The following is an 8,351-nucleotide window of genomic DNA, read 5'->3' as shown; positions in this document are numbered from 1 at the left end:
GTGTAAATGCTCCTCTTCCCTCCCCGAGTTAGAATACAACTAACAGTTGAGTCGCCGCGACTATTACGGCTCCCCCTTCTACTAACATAGATTAATAAAGTGATACACTCGGCAAAATGAAGCTTTATAAGTAAAATGCCTTAATAAACAAACCTATGATTTAAAAAAAAATAATAAATAAAAAAAAATTAAAAAAAAAAAAAAACTTTTTGTCATTTTTTTTTTGAAGAAATATTTCTACTTTATTTTTGGTACCTCCTATCGGTCGGCGCACACTTTAATCAGTCATGATAATGATCAATTTTTTCAAATTATATTTATTTCGTCTAATCTGTTTTTTAGGTGGCTGCATTCTCCTTCTTCAGTTTCTGCAACTTTTCGGTCCAAGTCCAATACTTCTCTTTTAAAAGAAGTTGAGGGAAATTTAAAGGGATACAGCTGTTTGCAAATTCATAAAACTTGATTATTTTTGAGTCACAAATCTGACAATAACGAAGTAAAACCATCATGAGATTGAACTTAAAGCAAAAAAAGTATAATCGGTTGGGATAGATCGTAGGTTGTGAAGGGTACAAACAAGATTACTCTTTTAAGGCTTTTAAAAGCAACAAAAAACAAAGTTTCCGTTTTGAAAATTGTTATTTTTTTGCCACAGGAGCAGAATCTTGTCAAATCATCATATTTTAAACTTTAATTTATTTTATTAGAGAGGCTTGCTTGGTAGATTCGCCTCTAATATTTTCTACAAAACAACCAGTACATACCTACTTTAAAATGCTACCTTACCACGAGCCGACATGGTATAGGATTCAAGCGCTAGAATTGGTTTGAAACAGGGTTTTTCATCAGTTTTGTCGTCCATCAGAAATCATCGGTCTCATTGCCTCGGTACCGGCTACATGTATTGCATACCATCCAGGCTTTAGCTCGGTTCGAACATGGATTTTATTTTTCTATTTAATCGAGACGGTTCTGGCAAATTTAGATTTTAAACTTGCCACAGACGTCAATTCAATAGCTAAACAATGTATCGCGATGATAAAACACATTTTTACATGGATTTTAAATAAAAATGGTTGCTTGAATAACCGGAGCTATCAATTTTCATTTAAAATATTCTTGTACTATACCTTAATTGTGTGTATATTGATTACTGTTTGCATACTCAAAGGCGCTTATCGCGCTTACTCTTTATTAAGACTGCATTTTCATTAGAACAAAATGTTAAAGTAATTTGTTGTAAACTGTATTACTTTTGTACTTTTTGCATAAGATGTGAAAAAATATCTTAAAAAGGAAGAAATACGTTGGTTTTTCTGATCAAATATCTTTCAACAAAAAAGAGTACATTTGGAATAATTTCACAAAAATAAGAGTACGCCCATTTTTCGATCGTAACAGAATACGTATGGTATCCCTAATAACTAGGCAACACTTTAAGCTATCGGAGAAAATATTTTTGGAAATTTCAGCGATCTACAGTTAGTTTTTCGCTTATTCAAAATTAAAAATGCTGGTGGAGTTTTTTTCAGGCGGAAAATTTTCAAGTCTTCAAATAGAGAAATTTGAATTAAATGAAAAAATGTTTTAACTGAAGAAGCAAGTGAACAAGTGGAAGTCAAATGCCGAGTTTTAAAACTTTTAAAATATAAAAAAATTGTTGTTCTTCGGTCGACGTTAAGGAAGAGGAAGGGCTAGCTCTACGCCATACGGAAAGACAAGGAATTATTTTCCTCAACATCAGTGTTTATTTTCCAATGGGATCTCCGATTTCAATTAAAATAAGTATTTTGTTTCGTTATTGTTTACATTTATGTTTTTTTTTTCTTTAATTTGATCCATGATATTCAATATCAGCAAAGTAAATTTTTAGCCTTTTTTTATTTTCCTAAGAATTTGCCATTTGCTAGATGGCTTCATTCAGCCTATATTAGGGCGTTTGTTTTATGCAGTAACAGCAACAAAATATCGATTTTTTATCAAACGAAATTAAATTACATATTGACTATCTCACCATTTAATAAAAATCTATATGTTTACACGATCTAGCAACAATTATTCTATGTTTCCTACTGTATCTGGAGAAGTACTTTGTTTGTTTAGTGGTGATAGTGATAGTATTTTTTTTAAATTTTGGTAGAAAACACACTATATTTTAAATAAAGGTAGGAACGGGCGCTATGTCCTCGAGATTCAGCTTAGTAACTTAAAAATGCGTTCTTTTGTCCAATTTAGTTTAGTATTGATAGTGTTTGTTGGGGATTTTCAAGAAATAACTTAACATTCAACTGAAGATGCATCAAAAGCTTCCAAAACACTCGCTTATCTGAGAAACAGATAAGAGGTGTATTAACTAGCTAAGAGACTTCAAATTAATCTGTTTTCATTTGACTAACAGAAAATGACAACTGCAGTAAATTTGACTAAAGATAAATCTCAAATGGTTCAGAGTTATTTCAGGTGTAGATACGTTTTGATAATCTCGTTTAAGAAAATCTATGTTTAAAAATTAAGACATTAGCTGGGTTGATATTTGTTTCTTGTGTAAGTTTACTGATATTTTCCTTGATCAAGACTATTCCGAATGTGTTGCTTGTTAGAAAATTACATTTACAATTATGATTATAATTTTAATGGCATGTGCGGCGGAATGAAAACTAGAGAAAATTTATTTATAGAAATTTGAAAGAAAGGTGGATAGACAGACATTAGTGTGCCAATAGGAGAAAGCTTGATAGGTGTTGAAATTTTAGGCTAGAGGGCATGTTGATGAAAAGCTCCCATGAATTGTCCCACCTTTGCTCTACACTAGCTAACTATACATGAGAAACTATTACTTAGCTGGCCAGAAGGCCCAGCTACAACTGCCCTCGAATTGCTGGTCAAGCCACGGGAATTCTAGTGAGGGTGGGCTCACATGCGGCCTGTTTCGGTCGGTAGTTCGGAAGGAAACACAAACACTCTAACTAAATTTTCATGTCCTGTTTATTACAAACTTACGTGTTAGTTGTGGGTGTGTAGTGTGTAGCTGCTGCTAGTGGGCCGGCCGGCTGGTGCTGAGATGGTTGTCCGATGGAGAATCTTGGGTTGGTGGGTCAACAGTCTACTGTCCACAGTGTTGGTTGGCAATGGAGGTTAGATCGCCCTTGTAAGACTAGCCACTAGTCAGTCGGCAGGCGTCCCAGAGATTCCCTAAACAATCCCTAGGGTCGGCAAGCTTACTGAATAAAATACAAAATGCAGAGAATTTCCGGAGGAAGAAACAACTCCACCTTCTAGCTTAACACATTAATTTATTGGTTACAATCCAAGCTTGGTTTTATTTGCCCACCACTTCACAATATAAAAATAAGTTTTGTCTGACCTGTTGCTGCTACCACCTGGATCCAATCCTCGTTGCGGTTCAACCTCGGGTTCGAAGAGGTCGGAGCCTTGCACCGACGCGGCGATTTGTTGATGGCGTCCTCGGTGAAACGACTATCGAGAGGCGTAGCGATCATACGGTGAGTTAGGGTACCTGGCCCCACCTGGGGTGCTGAACCAGGCACAGAGTTGTTGCAGAAGCGAACAGTCGCACGGTAGGTTGTGGCGTACCTGGCCCCACCTTGGGTGCTGAACCAGGCACGAAGTTGTTGTTGACCTGATCCGAAGTTCGCCGGTGGGAATTCAGCCCAAACCAGCGACGGATGCGATGCGGCAAGTCAACGGCTGATTCAAATCCGAATGTCGGAAGATTTGAATCTCCAAGGCCGCCGAGGGGTTTATCGTTGTGGAGCGGCAGATATAACCTCCAAACAGCGGCGTACAGACGGGTGTCCCGGTGGATTCAAATCGAATTGACGGCGATGAATCAGGGTTGGAATTCTATCCAAAAATAGCGGGGTCCTAAATATAGGATCCAAGGATTAATTATTGGGGTTTGTCGGCGAGAGCAAAATGGCGGGTTGTACCTGATGTCCAAATATTTCGGCTTCTGGTATTGTAACACTTTATATTTGGTTCCAAAATGGAGTTTGAATCCAAAATGCCGATGGACGTTATTCTCGACAGGCTTTGAACTCCAGCCGGTCGTTGCTCTCGCCTCGCGCCTTTTCTTGCCTCGTCTAATTTGGTTGTTCGCCGTTTTGCCTCTTCGCTTCGCTCAGGTAGCTTACGGTCTCTGGTGGTGAGTAGTGGAACCGGTAGTGATGGCTGCGTACTTTTCGCCTTCTGGTTAATGGTCTCGCCTTCCAGAGGAATAGTTCAACCCCCAGAAATCCCACTGCATACGATAAACTACAATTTACACACAAAATCGCTGAGACCTCTTTCGAGAGACTAGCAACGCTTACACCCTCGTGGTGGAGCCAACCTTCGTTGTGGTTGCCCTGGATGGTACACGCAGGTGTAAAACACCGCGTGCTCCTCAACAGAGCCTCGAGCCCGGAGGGACACGTTCGAACTTTCACTAACCCGTTTGAAGGGATCGAACAGTGACCTCTAGGACCGGATGTTGTCGAGGATGTTGTTGTATTTGGGTGGCTGTTGTGGCTGGTCGCGTGGGGGACCAACTTTTGTTTGATTCTCGGAGTGCCCACCGGACTTGTAATTCGAGTCCGTGCGCAGGCTCCTCAACGGAGTTATGGTTACTGTGTAGCGATGTGAACCGTGCTGATTTTTGAGATGCCATTCTCATGTAATAAATTTAATTATTTTTTATTTGATATATGAAATGAATTGATTATATTATTAATTTTAAGTACCAACATTTTATTGCTTCATAGTTTATTTGATACGGGAATGGTAGCATCCAAATCAACTTCTAGTAAAAGTAGGCAATTAACTAATTTAATCAATAGAAATTTGTTTTTCATCAGTGATAGCTTTGATACAGAGGATATTTCAGGGTATTTTTAAGCAGTATTATTAAGAGTTTACGTTGCATAAATTACGGCGGGTTCTTAAATTGATTTTTGGGTTTTGGGTTTTTTTCGATCGATTTTTTTGTAGATTTTAAATCACTTTCCAATGCTTTTGCATTCGTTTGTTTATAATTTACAAACGTTAGCATCGATAAAAAAGCACTTCTATATAAAAAAATCAATTCACAAACATGCCGTTATTGCGATATCAAAAGTACTATATTGGGGAGAATGAAGATTCTTGATCCCCGTTTCTTGTTTTCAGCTTATCATTTTGTAAAAACTTAGCAATTCGCCGTCTTTTGTATTTTCTGACTTCGTGTAATTTCAAGTTTATATGCTTCAAAAGTTAGAACGATACATGAGCCCATAAATGAACTAGATTCATTTTTGTGAGACGAAAAAACGTGATATTTTTTTAATTTGAAGGAGACTAGATCCCCAGTTCAAGGAGCACTAACCCTTAGCAAAAATCAAGCAAAATCCAAAGATAAAAGGCCCGTTGATTATTTTTGACCATTAGTTCTCATTTTACAGTTTATAAGACAAAGAGAATTCTAAAAGTTTGTCTTCTACCCTACTTTCAATGCATACTTAAAGGCGCAATTTTCTAAGTTTAAGTTAAAACAGTGTTTGAGTTCTTTTTATCAGGATAAATGTTAGTAATTTTATGCTTAGTAATAATCACGATCCATTTAGAAGAAAAATATATATTTTTGGACTCTAGGGATCAATTGTACCCACACATTTTGGAAAACGTTTTCTTAACAAAAATTGAGAATTGACTTCGTCTTTGAAAATATGACATTGTGAAGTTCATATTATTATTTAACGATTTTCGTATTTTTAGTATAAGTTTTTTATGAGGAAAACATTTTGAAGTGATCAAAAAAGATCTTCAAGTCACATTTTGTTTAATTTTTCAAACTAAGCTCAATAACTCAAAAAAAAAAAAAAATTTTAGAACTTGTTGAAATTACAGCATTGTTGTTTTGTTGAATTTATCATATTTTTCTAGAAAATTTGATCTTGGCAAGACATTCCGGTTTCGAGATACATATAGCGAAGGAATCAAGTATCTCCAGGGATGAAGTATCCTCATTCTCCCCTGCATACCGCCTCCATTTTTGCAACTTTATATAATTGCATGGATTTTTTATACTTATCCTCTGGTGGACTAAACAAAAATATGGCAGATTACTGATAATTCAAATTCTGAATCTGAATCTGAATCTTAAACTTTAATTTGAAATCTGCATTTGAAATCTGTTACTGAAATCAGATAGCTGAATCTGAAATCTACAATTTAAAATCTGTGTCCATAATTTGAAATCTGAAAAATTAAAACGACTTTCAGTTCACTTTTATAATTATGGTAAGGCTTCTGATAAAAGAAAATTAATAAAATCAATAGAAACTTGAATTTGTAGCTAATGTTTGAACAAAAACACAAATAAATTTGCGTATTATGTGATCGAAACTTTTATCATATGTCATATCATATGTATTTAGACAGAATTTTCTGAAGAACATGCGCCTCGTCATATTTCCTCATTTCCGATAAACGTGGTGGGAAGTAAACATTTGCTGTTTGTCGCAATTAAAGCGTCGCTTAGTTCGGTCATACGGTAGAGTCATTAAAAATTATGAATATCTATGCATAAAATAATTAATGCTCAAGAGGAAAGCGCATTGCAACACACAAAAAACCTTAATCCTACACATTAAGAACACTGCTGGTGAAAATTAATGGTGTAATTTTCCCTTTGTAGTGCAAAATGGCACAGACAGCGTTATTAGATAGCTTCATTATAGAACGGTGTGGTTTATTTTGATAAGGATTTTAAAAAATAATTTCTCGAATACGTTTCAAGCAGATAAATATTGACAGTTATGAAAATGAAAAAAAAAATCTGCATTTTCACATTCATATACAGAATTTGGGTCTTTCTCATAGTTCTCATAGCTCAGTACTATGATGCAGAATCGACATTAACTTAGGTTTGTGTTGGTTGAAATCTCAACGATTCGGTCACTCCGACTAGAAAGTAATTATGATAAATTACAGCCGTGATTAAAGGTACAATTAACGCCTCACTGTATACAACACTCATCTAATGTGGAAAGCGCATAATCTTTTAATCTTGTCGAGTACGGAAAGGATACTGATGAATTCAGTTTAGTGTTTAATTTAGTTCCATTACTACTTTGTTTTGATACAATTTGACTCAACTAATCTTGATAAATGCTGACTTTCTATTTGTTAACGCTTACCCTTAAACCGTTAAGATGGTTTTTTTCATCTGCCAAAATCAAGCTAGCGGAAAATTCGAAATTAATTGATTAACTTCAACTGTTGAATTGAAAATTGCTTTGAATTGCAACATAACAACAACATATTTTCATAAAATCTTTATAAATTCAAGCAAAACTTAAGTTTCTATAGTGACTGAAAAAAAACCTAAAACCATGAAAATTCCAAGATCATACTAACTGAATTCGCGAAAAGACATGTTAAAAGACTTCCAAGTATTGGTTATGATTTCATACCAGTTAAAAAGATTTGTTAAACAGATGTTGACTTTATATTTAAAAATCATTGTAATAAAAATCAACATTCTTAATATTCATTATTATTTCAAACTTTAAAAGAATAATGCATCATTGTTAATAGGAATTTCCTTAGGAAATGTCTAGGAGCATAGAGAGTGTAGGAAATCGATGCCCGCACAATTTATCAAAATTGATCCAGATCTATAACCTTGCTTCACTAACACGAACCCTTCCTCAAATACATAAATATAGATTCGCAGATGTACCTATATATTTAGTTGCTGATACCGGTTTATTCTTGTTTCTCAATTTTCCAAAATAATCTTTTGGAAAATGGAGAGAAAGTATTCTACTAACATTCCTTCCATTTATTCCCATTGACTACTAGGACGGGGCCAGCGCCGTTATTGACCATTTTTTGAAAAGGAAGAGAGCATGAGTTTAGTGCATTGAGGATGTACTGCTAGTCGCAAGCACCATTGTATTGGATTTTGCACAAAATTGATGGTCTCGATCAATCACGGAGCCACGCCAGCGATCGTGAGATTCGGAATGCACTATTGATTGATAACAAACAAAACAACTTAGTTTAGTAATAAATAGGGAAGGAATACATTTTTTGGTATTGGGTCCCGTCTCATAAATGATTTCAACTGCCGATACGAACTTAAACAACGGAGCTTTTTATAGTGTGCGATTTTCCTTCAAACAAGGCTTATTTTGCCTACCACAAGAAAGGGGGCTTTTTTAGCTCAACAACAATAAAATATTGGGTAAATTTGCCAAATTTTTACTAAAAAAGTACCTATTATTAGTTTTTTTTTAATCATTTATTAAAATTTTGTGAAATTGAGCTAATGCCCTAGACTCTCGTTTTCATCGAAATCATAAACGTTG

This window comes from Uranotaenia lowii, chromosome 2, assembly GCF_029784155.1.
Source record: "Uranotaenia lowii strain MFRU-FL chromosome 2, ASM2978415v1, whole genome shotgun sequence".
Classification (NCBI taxonomy): domain Eukaryota; kingdom Metazoa; phylum Arthropoda; class Insecta; order Diptera; family Culicidae; genus Uranotaenia; species Uranotaenia lowii.
This window is presented reverse-complemented; position numbering follows the sequence as displayed.